This window comes from Sarcophilus harrisii, chromosome 3 (assembly GCF_902635505.1).
Source record: "Sarcophilus harrisii chromosome 3, mSarHar1.11, whole genome shotgun sequence".
Taxonomy (NCBI): Eukaryota; Metazoa; Chordata; class Mammalia; order Dasyuromorphia; family Dasyuridae; genus Sarcophilus; species Sarcophilus harrisii.
Window position 1 is genome coordinate 167,758,963 of NC_045428.1, and position 12,953 is coordinate 167,771,915.

Sequence of the window (12,953 nt, forward strand, 5' to 3'; positions counted from 1 at the left end):
GGACTGAATCCACTTAGGAAAGGTGGTGATTGAGGAGATGGTAGTAGTTTGACCAACTTAGTACATCCAATCCATTATTTCTCCCTCAAGGTGCCTTGCTACTTTAAGTAGACTGGTTTACTACCATCAAAAGTAGATTAGAACAGGTATAAGACCTGGCAAGATTAATTTGAAGGGAACAGAACTCATCTAGATGTTTAAGTTCTGCTCTTTGTTTAAAGTCTTTCATGCATACTTAGGGAAAGGTTTGAGAACAGAAAAGACATGGGGTGAAATAGCCCAGTAAGCCCTTTAGAGAAGAGGATTGAGCATGTTCTTTATCTGGAAGTCAAAGGAAAATCACTACCAAACTATGAGAAAAAAAATACTGGTGAGGTTAAAAGGCAGAAAAGTCAGCTTTAGCAGTGATACTAGAAATACTGATACTAGAAATACTTTTGGAAAAGATTATTTTGGAAGCAGATAATCTGGAGAGGAGGAAAGGTTCATAGAATATTAAAATTACAGAGCTGGAAGATTCCTTATAAATTGTCTAGTTCAATTCTCACTTTTACAGGCAAGGAAACAACATGCAAATGCAGCATATTACAAATGGAAGACCTGGACTGAAATCCATCACTTACCATGTGCAGATTGTTTGCCTATGTTCAAGTCACTTCACTTCTATAAGAGCTCAGGTTAGACTACAGGCCTTCAAAATCCTTCCAGCTCTAACTCTATGCTCTTATATTTTTAAACAATTTTTTTCAGTCTATTTTTTTATATACGATAATATTTTATTTTTCCAAATACATGTAAAGATGATTTTCAACATTCATTTAATTTTAATAGTATTTTTCCCCAAATACATGCAAAGATAGTTTTTTCAACATTCACCTTTGCAATACCTTGTGTTCCAAATTTTTCTTCCTCTCCTCCCCACTTCCCCTCTCCCCCAAATAGCAAGAAATTCAATGTAAGTTAAATATGTGTTTTCTTCCAAATAAACTTCCATAGTCATAATGCTATGCAAAAAAAAATCATATGAAAAAGGAAAAAAATATGAGAAAAGAAAATAACAATAACATCAAAAAGGTGAAAATATTATGCTTTGATCCATATTCAGTCTCCATCAGTTCTCTCTCCAGGTGTGGATGGCACTTTTCAACATTCATTTGTATAAGACTGTGTTCCAAATTTTTCTCCCTCCATCTCTTGACTAGCCCCTCCCCCAAACAGCAAGTAATTGGATATAGGTTAAATATGTGCAATTCTTTTAAACGTATTTTGGTATTTGCCATATTGTACAAGAAAAATCAGATCAAAAGGGAAAAAACATGAGAAAGAAAAAAAAGTGAAAATACTATGCTTTGATCCATATTTAGTCTCCATAGTTCTCTCTGATGTGGATATTTTCCATCCCAAGTCTATTGGAATTGTCTTAAATCACTACATTGTCAAACATTTATATTCTCTTCCCACTTTCCTTCTCCCCACAAAAGTTCTCCCCATTTTTTTTCCTAAAGGAAAAGAAAATCCTTGAAATCCTAGTGCAATCAAGCTAAACAAAGTCCCATATTAATAATGTTACAGATGTTTCTTTATATTAAGTACATCATGAGTAGCACTCTGCATCACCAGTCCTCTGAAATAAGTTCTTAAATCTTTCTAAACTATTTATTTTTACAATGTCACCGTTACAGTATAAATTGTTTTCCTGGTTCTTCATACTTTACTTTGGATTAGTTATATGTCTTCCTAGGTTTCTCTGAAACTGCCCCTTTCATCATTTCTTATTGTACAATTGTATTCCATTATATTCACACATCATAATTTGTTCAGTTATTCCCCAAACTGTGATCTTATATGATTGAAAGATTCATTGAAGATCATTTAATGCAACCTTCTAATTTTACATATGAGGGAAATAAGACCCGCGGAGTAAAAATGACATTCTACCAAGGTTTCAGACAGTAAATTAATAGCTGAACCAGGACCAAAAGCTCAATTTCCTGATTATCAAAGAATTTTTCTAGTACATCACTGCCTCCTCTCCACACATACTACAAGAAAGACTAAGGATTCTCAAACATTTGGGAGACGGGAGTCACAAAACATCTGAGAAAAGGAAAATAATCCACAGATCATGGAGCTCTTTTGCTTCCACTACCATCACAAAAGAAAAGACTTCACTCTGAACAAGGGGGAAAAAAATTATAGTGATTCTCAAGGGTGTCCCCCATTATACTTGGTATCTGCTTTAACAATAATACATGTAAGTAGGTAGTTCATATTATAAACAATTAAGTATCAGCATTAATGTTTATGATATATTAGGCAAAGGATGATAAAAAGTCATAGCACCAGATTTTAGGAACTCCCTAGACTAGATGGGGACCAGCTAGGTTCACGGATAGACAGGTGGATGTATAAATCCTCCAGGTATTATAACTAAATCCCTGAGAATAGGTGACTTCCCCCAGAGTCAGGGAATACGAGTTCAAGGAAGAACCCCTTACTAGGGCAAGTGGCTTAGTCTGTAAGGAGATGCTTTATGAGCCGCAAGCAGAGGGTCCAGGCAATCGAGAATAGAATCCTGAAAGGCTGGATCCGAGAGGATGCTGGGTACCGGATTGTACAGTCTCAGAACTCGGGTGGGAAGGGTAGCGGGAGGGGGGCGGGATAAGGGGTTGAAGTCAAGGGGAGGGGGGTGGGGGGGTAGGAAAATACTTGGCTAGTATTAGGTTAAATCAGCGTCCTCCTATGGCAGCGAATAAGCCTTCTGAGATTTTGATAAGCGTGGTCTTCGCAGAATGCAGAGGTGGAAAAACAGAGTCCAGGTAAGAGTTAGATCAGAAAAGATAGCGACCACTTGATCCATCCAGGAGACTAAAGAACCAAAATAAAGGTGTTAAGGGAATTATCACATCACTTCCCATTTCCTCACCCCGTCACCCTCACCTCTAAAAGAAAGAAAACTCATATTCCCGACGTTTATGTTTGTTTTTGTTTTTTGTTTTTTTAAAGAGGGTTGGCTGACAAGGAGGGGCTCGATTTATGACCCCAAGTCCAGCCTTGGAAAGTCCTAATTAACCCTCTCCTAAAGATGGACTTCGAAGAGAACCGTCCAACTGCACCGTTGGGGCGGAAGAAGCCGCGGCTGGGCCCTCAGAGAGTCTAATCTGAGCCCCCGCCGGGTGGGGGGGAGGGGGAGAGTTGAGGTGGGGAGCCCAGGCGGGAGGGAGTCATGGTGACGGGCCTCTGGGGGTGGGGCCGGTGGAGAGACCGCTGCGAGGCGACGGGTGGGAGGCATAGAAAAGGGGGATGGAGAAAGGAGGCGGGGGAAGGGGCAAAGGACCTGTGCTAGGTTCTGGGGCATTAATAAAATAACTATAATGTAGAGTTTTGCGGATCGGTTGGTTTGTTTGGTTGTTAGTTCAGAGCTGTGTTTTTCCTGAGAATTTCCCTTTGCTGTTGGCAATCGTCAATTGTCCTGTAAATTATGGTCAGAGAGAGTTGACTGGGGACATTGAAAAGTTAAGTGACCTTTCTAGAATCACACAGACAATTAGAGTCAAAGACCGAACTTGAATAAAGATCTTCCTGACAGAGGCCGGCTCTTTATGACAGCAGTGATTAAAATTGCTGCTTGCCTTTTATGGCTTACCTGGACTGTATTTTTATTTTTTTTAAATGACAACTGGCATTCATAGAAGCACTTTAAGGATTGCATTAACTGATTTGAGCCTCATGAAACCCTGTATGGTAAGTACTACTTGCATTATTAATCCCATTTTAGAGATCAGGAAACCAAGCCTCAACAAAGATTGATGACTTGATCAAATACCTAGGAAGTGGCAAGGGTAGGATTTGGACTCATGTCTTCTGACTCCAGTTTGGCAATTTACCTAGATTTTAGGAAACCAGTGGATAAAATACCTCATTCTATTCTTGTGGAAAAGATGGGAGATGATGAGTACAATAAGGATGATTTAAAAGTGATTAAATCATTCAATGAAAAACAGCCAAATTTATGAAGCCCCTGCCACATGTCAGGCATTGTGTCAATACTAAAGACAAAAGCAAAATAGTACCTAGGAGCTTACATTTCAGTGAGGGGACAACATGTACATATAGCATATATACAAATTCAATACAAGAAAAATCTTGGAGGAAAAGTCATTAGTAGCTGAGAACATGGGGGGAAATCTCATGCTGTAAATAGTATTTGAAATGTCTTCAAAAAAATCCAGGAGACATAAGTAAATAAGATCATTTTAGATAGACACAACAAAGGCACACAGAAATGGAATGAAGAATGTCAAAAAGGCCAATTTGACTGACCTAAAAAATATGGAAAAGACTAGACATGGAAGAAGGGTCTAGTTGTAAAGAGTTTTAAATGCGCAACAGAGGGACTTAACATTTATTTGATCCTAAAGGTTGAAAGGGAACCACTGAAGATTATCGTATAGAGGGTTGACATGGGCAGACTTGAACTTAGATTTGTTCTTCATTCTCAGAGGACCATGACATCAGGGAGGTGATGCTATGACATGACAGGCTGTGCAAGGACACCTGGCTCACTTTCTTCTCTAGTCATGTGGGTCCAGTGGCCAGATATAGATCAAGATAATTGGTTCTGGATGAAGTGGAAGACAAAAGATGGTTCTAGATGAAATGAGAGTTCTTGGCCTTTTTAAGCTAAGGTCTTTAACTGGTCTCAGTTTGATTGAGGCTGAACCCTTTCAGAGATTAAGAGAATCACTTTGGTGGCTATATGAGGAGAGACTTGAGGCAGTTAAACCAAATAGTCTAATTAATGAGAGCCTGAACTACAGTGGTGGAAGTGTGAGTGGAAAAGAGGGAGCATATCATTGTAGAGGCAAAAAGGACCAGATGTAGCAACTGATTAGATATGAGCAGTTAGGAGCCAAGGATAACATCAAAGTTGTAAATTTTGTTGGAAGCATGGTGGTCACTCCTCAGTGATAGGGAAAGTTAAAAGAAAAGTGGGTTTGAGAGTGAAAGATGAGTTCTGTTTTAGACATGTTGAACTTGATATGCCTGTAGTATCTGCAATTTGAATGTCTAATAAGTAGATTATGATATGGGCCTATAACTCAAGACTGAAGCTAAGATATAAAAAATATGGACATCATCTACATAATTTTACAAAATGTAAGTGGTCAAAGCAGCTGATTAGAGTTGGATTTGTGAGAGCTAATGAGCTCACCAAGAAAATGTCTAGATGAAGAAAAGGTGAAGTCAGAGGTCCCATGGTTAGGAAGACATGGATGATGATCCTACAGAAGAATTTTAGGAGTAGTCAAAAAAGGAGGAGAACCAAGATAAATAGTGTTACCAAAACCCAGAGAAGAGCCACTATACAGAAAAAAAAAGATAGTGTCAAATATTATAGTGTTACAGAAAGATCAAGAAAGATGAGGATTAGATTTGGGAATTAAGAAATAACTAGTAACTTTGGAGAGAGAAGTTTTAATTGACTGGTTATGAAATTAACTCAAAGATTCAGAATCCTAACCCAGAATGACTGGGTTAAGAGATCTAACTGTTATAAGTCAATTGTAAAGTACTTCAGAGAACTATCTGGACTTGGTTCTGCACAGTTTAGCATAAAAACAATAAATTTAGAATTGTAAAGGTCTTTAGGAGACATCCATCCTAAATACAAGTACTTTTCTCTTCTCTTCTGGTCTTCTGAGTCCCCAATCCCCTATTTTATGGATGAGGCATCTGAGACTGAGAGAAATTATGTGATTTGTCCAAGGTATCATGAATAAGGAGGCAAAGTCAAAATATGGTTCATTTCCTTCACTTAATCATTTATTCTTTAACTTTTAAATGTGCACGCCAATACCAGGGCTGTCCATTCCTTTGTTTCCTCTCTCCAGGCTTAGATCTTTCTTGGCTTGTTGGGACTATCTGTTATCTCTGTATAAAATAGAGCCTCAGTATTGTCCAACTCAGCTTGAGAAAGCATGCTCAAATCAATCACAGTGATCCTCTAGCTATGCTTAGACTATCTTGGAGGGTGCACTTTCCCCTTAAAGACAGCTTTGCCAATTGTCCAGACACAAGCATTAATCAATCTAAAGGAAAAACAGTCCTTCACCTTTGATATATACCATTGAAAAATAAATTTGCTCCAGTTTTTATTCTGCGCCAGAGCTGAGAATACAAAGAAAGGCTATTTCTTCCCCCCACCCCCACCCCAAAAAAAATCACTAGGATTTTAAAAGTAAATCATCAGGTCAACAGCAAATAAGGGTAATTTTGTCTCCCCTTTCCTTAACATTAAATGTTTAACTTCTTTTGTCTCATTGCTATTGCTAACATTCTTAAATCTATAACAAATAATGGCAATGAAAGGAATAATTCTTATTTTGCACCTGTATTTTATTGGGAAAATTTCTAGTGCAAACCACTAATAACCACACGGAAGAAAACTTCAGTTCACTAATAATAAGAGAAATTACCTTGAAGCTTCACTCCACAACCAACAAATTGGCAAGTATACCAAACAATGAAAATAGTCAATGTTAGAGGGATTATAGAAAAAGAGAGACACCTAGGCATTGTTGGTAAATATATGATTTGACTCAATCCTTCTGGAAAAGTCTGGAATTATGCAGATGAAATGGCTATAATTGTCCCAGAAATTCCACAACTAAATAAAAACCTCCAAGGAGAAAAGAAGGAAAATAAAAGGAGAAGAGAAAGAAGAAAAGAAGGAGGAGAAAGAAACAAAGGAGGAAGAAGAAAAAGAGGAGAGGAGGAAAGGGACAAAGGTGTAAATTTTCACTTCTCAAGCAGCTCCTGAAATTTCTAAAAGGAGGTGGGGAAGAGATGAATGAAAAAAAAACTGATCAAAGGTTAAAAGGGCTCAAGAGAAACTTCATCTTCTTTGAAAGTCTGCCTAACAATAGCGGATAATACTATTCCTCATTTTCTTAAGAGTCAGCTGAGATTAAACAAACTGTTTAGGATCTTTCCAGTATCAACAAAATCAAAACTATCTTATATATAAGTTGAGTATTTAATATGGGATTTCAGGAATGACAGAAATGTTACATTATTTTTTAAAAATTCCCTTCCTCCTGAAAAAATAAATAAAAACCTTCTTTGCTTTCAAACAACTATATAAAACTCAGCATTTAGAGTTTTATTCTTTTACCTCAAAATTCCTGATCTGTTAAAAATTCATTTATCCTTGGAAGGGGATAATATTTTAAAATGCCAATTATTTGTAGTTCAATATGAATGACCTTCACATTCATTTCATAATGAACGAATTTCAGATCTTTTCCAGATAGCATATTTTGATGGGGGTAAAGGCATAAAATGAAGAGGACACTGAATACCTAAGGGTACTATAGAAAGGAAAGAGGTCATAGAATGGAAGATGAAAAGTACTTATGATCAAATTTGCCTCTAACACCTGGGACAATCAGTCATATGTGAGACCTTAAAAAGCTACTTCAGCATCCAGAAATTCTGTGGATTAGCATCTATTCAAAGTCATAGTTTATGAGCCCCCATTGAGCTTTTACCAGACAATCAAATGCCATATTAGTTTTTTTAAATTTTTAATAAAAGATAGAAAATTAAAAGAAAAGATCCTTCTATGTGCTTAAATGGAGCATAATGAATTGATTACCACATAACTAGAGGGGAAAATCACCACTAAAAAAAACACACATTAATTCAGCAAACATTTATTAAGCATCTAATATGTGCAAGATACTGTGCTAAGCCCTGGGGATTTGAAGAGAAAAATACAACTAACCCTAGCCTCAATGAATTTATAATCTCCTAGGGAATAGATCGTGTACACAGATAAATATCAAATATACTCAAAGTAATTTTGGAGGAAAGATTAATTACAGCTAAAAGAGCATAAAAGGCCTTGTCCATGAGTTGACAATTGAACTGAGCCTTGAAGGGGGAGCCCAAGAGTCACAACTGAGAAAGGAGGCATCTTGAAAGGAGATACAAAATGGAATGTCATGGAAGAAAGCAAATGCGTTATTTGAGCAGGAACACAATATGAGGAGAAGTAATGTAAAATAAGTCTAGAAAGGCAAGGTAGAGGTTATGAGGACTTTAAATGAGAAGCAGAGGAATTTAGTTACCTAGAAACAATAAGAAGCCATTGAATTTTGTTGAATGAGGGAGTAATATAGAAGTGTGTGCTTTTGGAGTATCAATTTGGCAGCTGTGTACAAATTGGAGAGGGGAAAGACTAGAAGCAAAGAGATTGTTGTAGTAGTCGTGAAGTGTAGTGTAGTGTAGTGAAGTGAAGTGTAGTGTAGTGAAATGAGTGTCAAACAAGGGCTGATTTAGGTTGATGGCCATGTGAGTTAAAAGAAGGCAACAGATAGGAAAAAATATTGTAAAGGTAAAAATTGGTAAGACTCAAAGAGACTGATAAAAAGATATGGGCAATAAAAAAGAGGGAAGAGCTGAAGGTGGTTCTTGAGATTATGAGCTAGAGTGATTGGAAGGATAGTAGAGCTCTCAACAGAAATAGGGGAATTAGAAAGAGAAATAGCCTTTAGAGGGAAAAATAATGACCTACTTTAAACACATTACATGATCAGTAAACATACATGTAGGAAACACATGTGACCAGGGAACATGCATTAAAGGGAACACACATGGAAGTAATATCTAATATAAACAAATATAGGGCACACTTTTAGGGACACTTGTGGCCTAGACACATGTGATTCAAGTAATTCATCCTTGACATAGCAGAGCAGCTACTGTCCACTGGTGGCATCATCAGTTTTCTGATTTTCTTTTTTTTTTTATTGAGTATCACACCTCTGCTTTCCATAAAAGGCCAAACACCTTTCCTGGTCTCACAGGGATCAAGCTATTTTCTGACGCCATTTGCTGCTCATTAGCTCTTATGGTCATTTGACATTGTGTCTATCTGCTAAGATGCAATGACTTATTTAGTAAGTTTTTCCTTGACACTGCAAGCAGTTCTTTTACCTGATAGCTGAACCACCAGACCTAGCCAGGGAATCAAAGAAAATCCATCCCTGAGAGTAGGAAGGGTAGGAAAAAATATGAAAGTAGATATGTACATATAATATATAATGTAAATGGGAGGTAATCTTAGTGGGAAGGCCATGGGAATGAAGGTTACAGTACCAAAAAAGGCCTTCTGTGGAAGATGGGATTTGAAATTACTTAAAGGAAGCTAGGAGATAGGAATGGGGATGAAAAACATTTCTAGTCATGGAGAACAGCCAGGACCAATGTAAAAATTGGGATTTAGAGTGTCAAATATAAGAAACAGCAAATAGAGTTTAGATTATCAAATACATAGAAAGGAAAAGACTAGGTTGTGAAAGGCTTTAAATGGTAAAGGATTTTATATTTAATCATAGAGGAAAGAGGGAGTAACTGGGATTGATTGAGGAAGGGAGGAAGAAAGGATATGTTTGACATGAGCAGAACTGCCTTTGAGGAAAATCACTTTGGCATTTGAGTGCAGGGTGGATCAGAGTCAGGAGAGGCTTAAGGCAAGACAAATTGGGAGACTATTGTAACAGAACAGGCAAGAAGAGATAAGAGCTTGTGCTAGACTGGTGCTGAATGAATGGAGAGAAAGGGATAGGCATGAGAGATAATGTGAAGAAAAAAAAGATACAAATAGAACATTATCATTGTGCATTTATATAATGCATAACATATTAAAATGATAACATTTTTCAGATGATTTTTGACCTTGTAGTTTAAATTACTAAATACATAAGATAAATAATTTTCTCCAATTTTTAAAAAACCAACTGTATAAATCAGAAAACTACATTATTTGAGGTGGATTGTGTGTATGTGAGATTTTTTTTTTGAGGAGGTGGGGAGGTTTGAAGGGAAGGATATGTTATCAAAAATACAAACTGCTTGCTTGGATTTTTTGGGGGGCGAGGAGAATGGTTGTTTATGTTAACATCAGATCCACATTAAAATAGCAACAAACACTGTTAGGTCTGAGATGCTCGGGGTCCCAGTATCCCTCTGTAACTGAAATTACCTGCTGAATTTGTCCATTATTCCTCTTCCCATTGTTCCTGATTGCTAGCTTCTGAAGCTCAGGAAGACACTACTCTCTGGCTTGTGTCTTCACTGAAATGCCCACTATTTCAGATGTTACTGATAGCCTTCAAAATGTATATAAGCCTCAGCCCATTTCCCTTGTATTGTAAGACCTACATACCACACAGGATGAGCTGTTCCAGAAGGGGCTTCATAAGGAGACTCTCTTTGATTCCTGCAAGTTTTGCAGATCTGCAGGAGCTGTTAGGCCTCTTCTCAGCAAATGGTTAACATGTCCTAGTGTCCCATTCCAGTTGTTCTCTTTTCAGAGTCCAGTGGAATAAAACTCCACTTTGCTTGGAACAGATAGGTTAGGACATTATTCAAGGGCAACTTCATGGGACTAGTGACCAAGAGCAAAAAAAGACTGCCTTTAAATAGCATAAAGATTATTATTGTTCAGCTAAGAAAGTTCTTGCCTTTATAGCAGGATAAAAACGAGGGAGAGGGTGGGAAGCAAGAACAGATTCCATGCTTTGGCAGAGGGCACCCATTTTAGAAAAGAAAGTATTTGTGTAGATCTCCATAAAGGCAGACAAGCCTTTCTCCCACCATGGGCTTTCTCTTGGATTGTGTCAGCTTCCTCTCAACTGATTAACTTCATTCTAAGCTCTTTTCATTTTTTTTCTGCTCAGCATGCTAAGAACTCTTGATAGTAATTGTAAAATTGTTAATTTGAATAGATCAGGATCTGTGAACTTTTCTGTTGAACTAAACTCTGATAAGAGAGAAAACCTAAAAGGACTGCAGCATGGAGTAGGGGAAAGAGCAATAGCACTGGATAGAAAATTGGAAGAGTTGGAGGTTCAAATCCCATATCCTACAGTTACCAATTTTGAAGCATAGATAAATCATTCAACTGTTTTTTTCCTCTCTGAAAAATAACGTAGTGGGCTGGACAGTGTCAAAGGGTCCTTTCAGCTCTAAATCCTAAGAACGATTTAGATTGGAGTTTAGAAAGTTTAAATATACTTTCTTCTATTTCCATAAGTTCATGGAAGAAATTTTCTTGTGCTTCCAGTATAAGGCGGTATACCTTTTTTCAATAATTTTCTATCTTCAATTCACAGCAGGTCCTTCCATTCTATAAATTCTCCTAGCTTTTGATAATCTTTCATCATATTTCTAATCATATGCATCTCATTGAATGCCATCATACTCGATGTTTAAATCTTGCTACTAAATTTAAGCTCTTTTAGAGTAAGATCTGTGTCTTATGGATTTTGAAATCTCAACACAGTGACTTGCATTGTTGTTACTATTGTTGATTCATTCAAGTTGTATCTGATTTTTCATTCTCAACGTCTGTCCAAGCTCATGTAACATTGCCTCCATAACAGTATATTTCTATCTCTTCTTTTGCTATCTCCTGCTCCTTTTGCTTTCACTCTTTCCCAACATTAGAGTCTTTTCCAATGACTCCTGTCTTCTCATTATGTGAACAAAGTTTTTGTTGGTATTTAGTATTTGTCCTTTAGTATTACTATTTTCCCTTTAGTATTAGCTTTAGTATTTGTCCTTCCAATGAATTGTCTGAATTAATTTCTTTGATTTAATTGGCTGATATGAGATCTTTAATGGTCAGGGATTCTCAAATGTCATCTTTGGCATCACAATTCTAAAGCATTGATTCTCAAACTCAGCTTTCCTTACAGTTCAATTCTTACAGCCATACATTGCTAATGGAAAAATCATAGCTTTTTCTATACAGATTTATATTGGCAAAATGATATCCCTGTTTTTTAGTATGCTATTCAAATTTGCCAGTTTTCCTTCCAAAGAGTAAGAATCTTTTTTTAAACATTTTTTAAAGTTTTGAGTTCCCAATTCTATTCTTTTCTCCCTTCTCTCCATCCCTCTCCCTGAGATGATAAGAAATTATGTATAACATTTCCATATTAGTCATTTTGTACAAAAAGATTTTAATAAAAGAAAAAGATGAAAGCTAGTAAAAATAGCATGTTTCAGTTTGTATTCAAATATCAGCACTTTCTCTGGAGGCAAAAGTATGCTTCATCATTAGTTCTTTGGGATTGTTTTGGATCCTTGTATTGATGAGAAGAACTAAATCATCCATAGTTTTTCATCTCACAATATTGCTGTTAACTGTGTAATTCTCCTGATTCTGTTCACTTTACTATGTTCATTTAAGTCTTTCCAGGTTTTTCTGAAATCATTCTGATTGACCTTTCTAGCACAAAATTCCATAACACATATCACAGCTTAGTCAGTCATCCCCCAATTGATGGGCATTCCTTTGATTTTCAGTTCTTAGCCACTACAAAAAGAGCTGCTATAAATATTTTTGTACAAATAGGCCCTTTCTCCTTTTGGGGGGATGTCTTTGGGATATAGACCTAGTACTGATTTTTTTGGATCCAAGGCTATGCATAGTTTTATAGCCCTTTGGGCATAGTTCCAAATTGTTCTCCAGGATAGTTAGGTCAATTCACAACTCATTAATGTTCCAGTTTTCCCACATCTTCTCCAACATTCTATTATTTTCCTTTTCTTTCATATTTCTCAATCTGAGAGGTATGAGGTAGTACCTCACCATTATTTTAACTTGCTCTCTCTAATCCATAGTGATTTGGAGCATTTTTTTTGTGTGACTATAGATAACTTTGATTTCTTTGTCTAAAAACTGCTTGTTCATATTCTTTGAACATTTATAAATTGGGGAATGATTTATATTTTTTATAAATTTGACTATATATTTGAAAAATGAGGCCATTCTCAGAAAAACTTGTTACAGAATTTCCCTCAAATTTTCTGCTTTCCTTATAATTTTGGTTGCATTGGTTTTGTTTATGCAAACCCTTTTAATTTTATATAATTAC

The 12,953-nt window shown here is 36.6% G+C and overlaps 1 protein-coding gene across 2 annotated transcripts in view; it reads left to right on the top strand.

Annotated features, from left to right (window-relative positions):
* The first annotated feature begins 2,605 nt into the window (after positions 1-2,605).
* Positions 2,606-12,953, top strand: part of CFAP97D2 (CFAP97 domain containing 2) — a 51,698-nt gene continuing 41,350 nt past the window's right edge. For both annotated transcript variants that reach the window (XM_003765703.3, XM_031958762.1), the window contains exon 1: positions 2,606-2,819. The gene's annotated coding sequence lies outside the window, so the exon portion shown is untranslated. The remainder of the gene's footprint in view (positions 2,820-12,953) is intronic.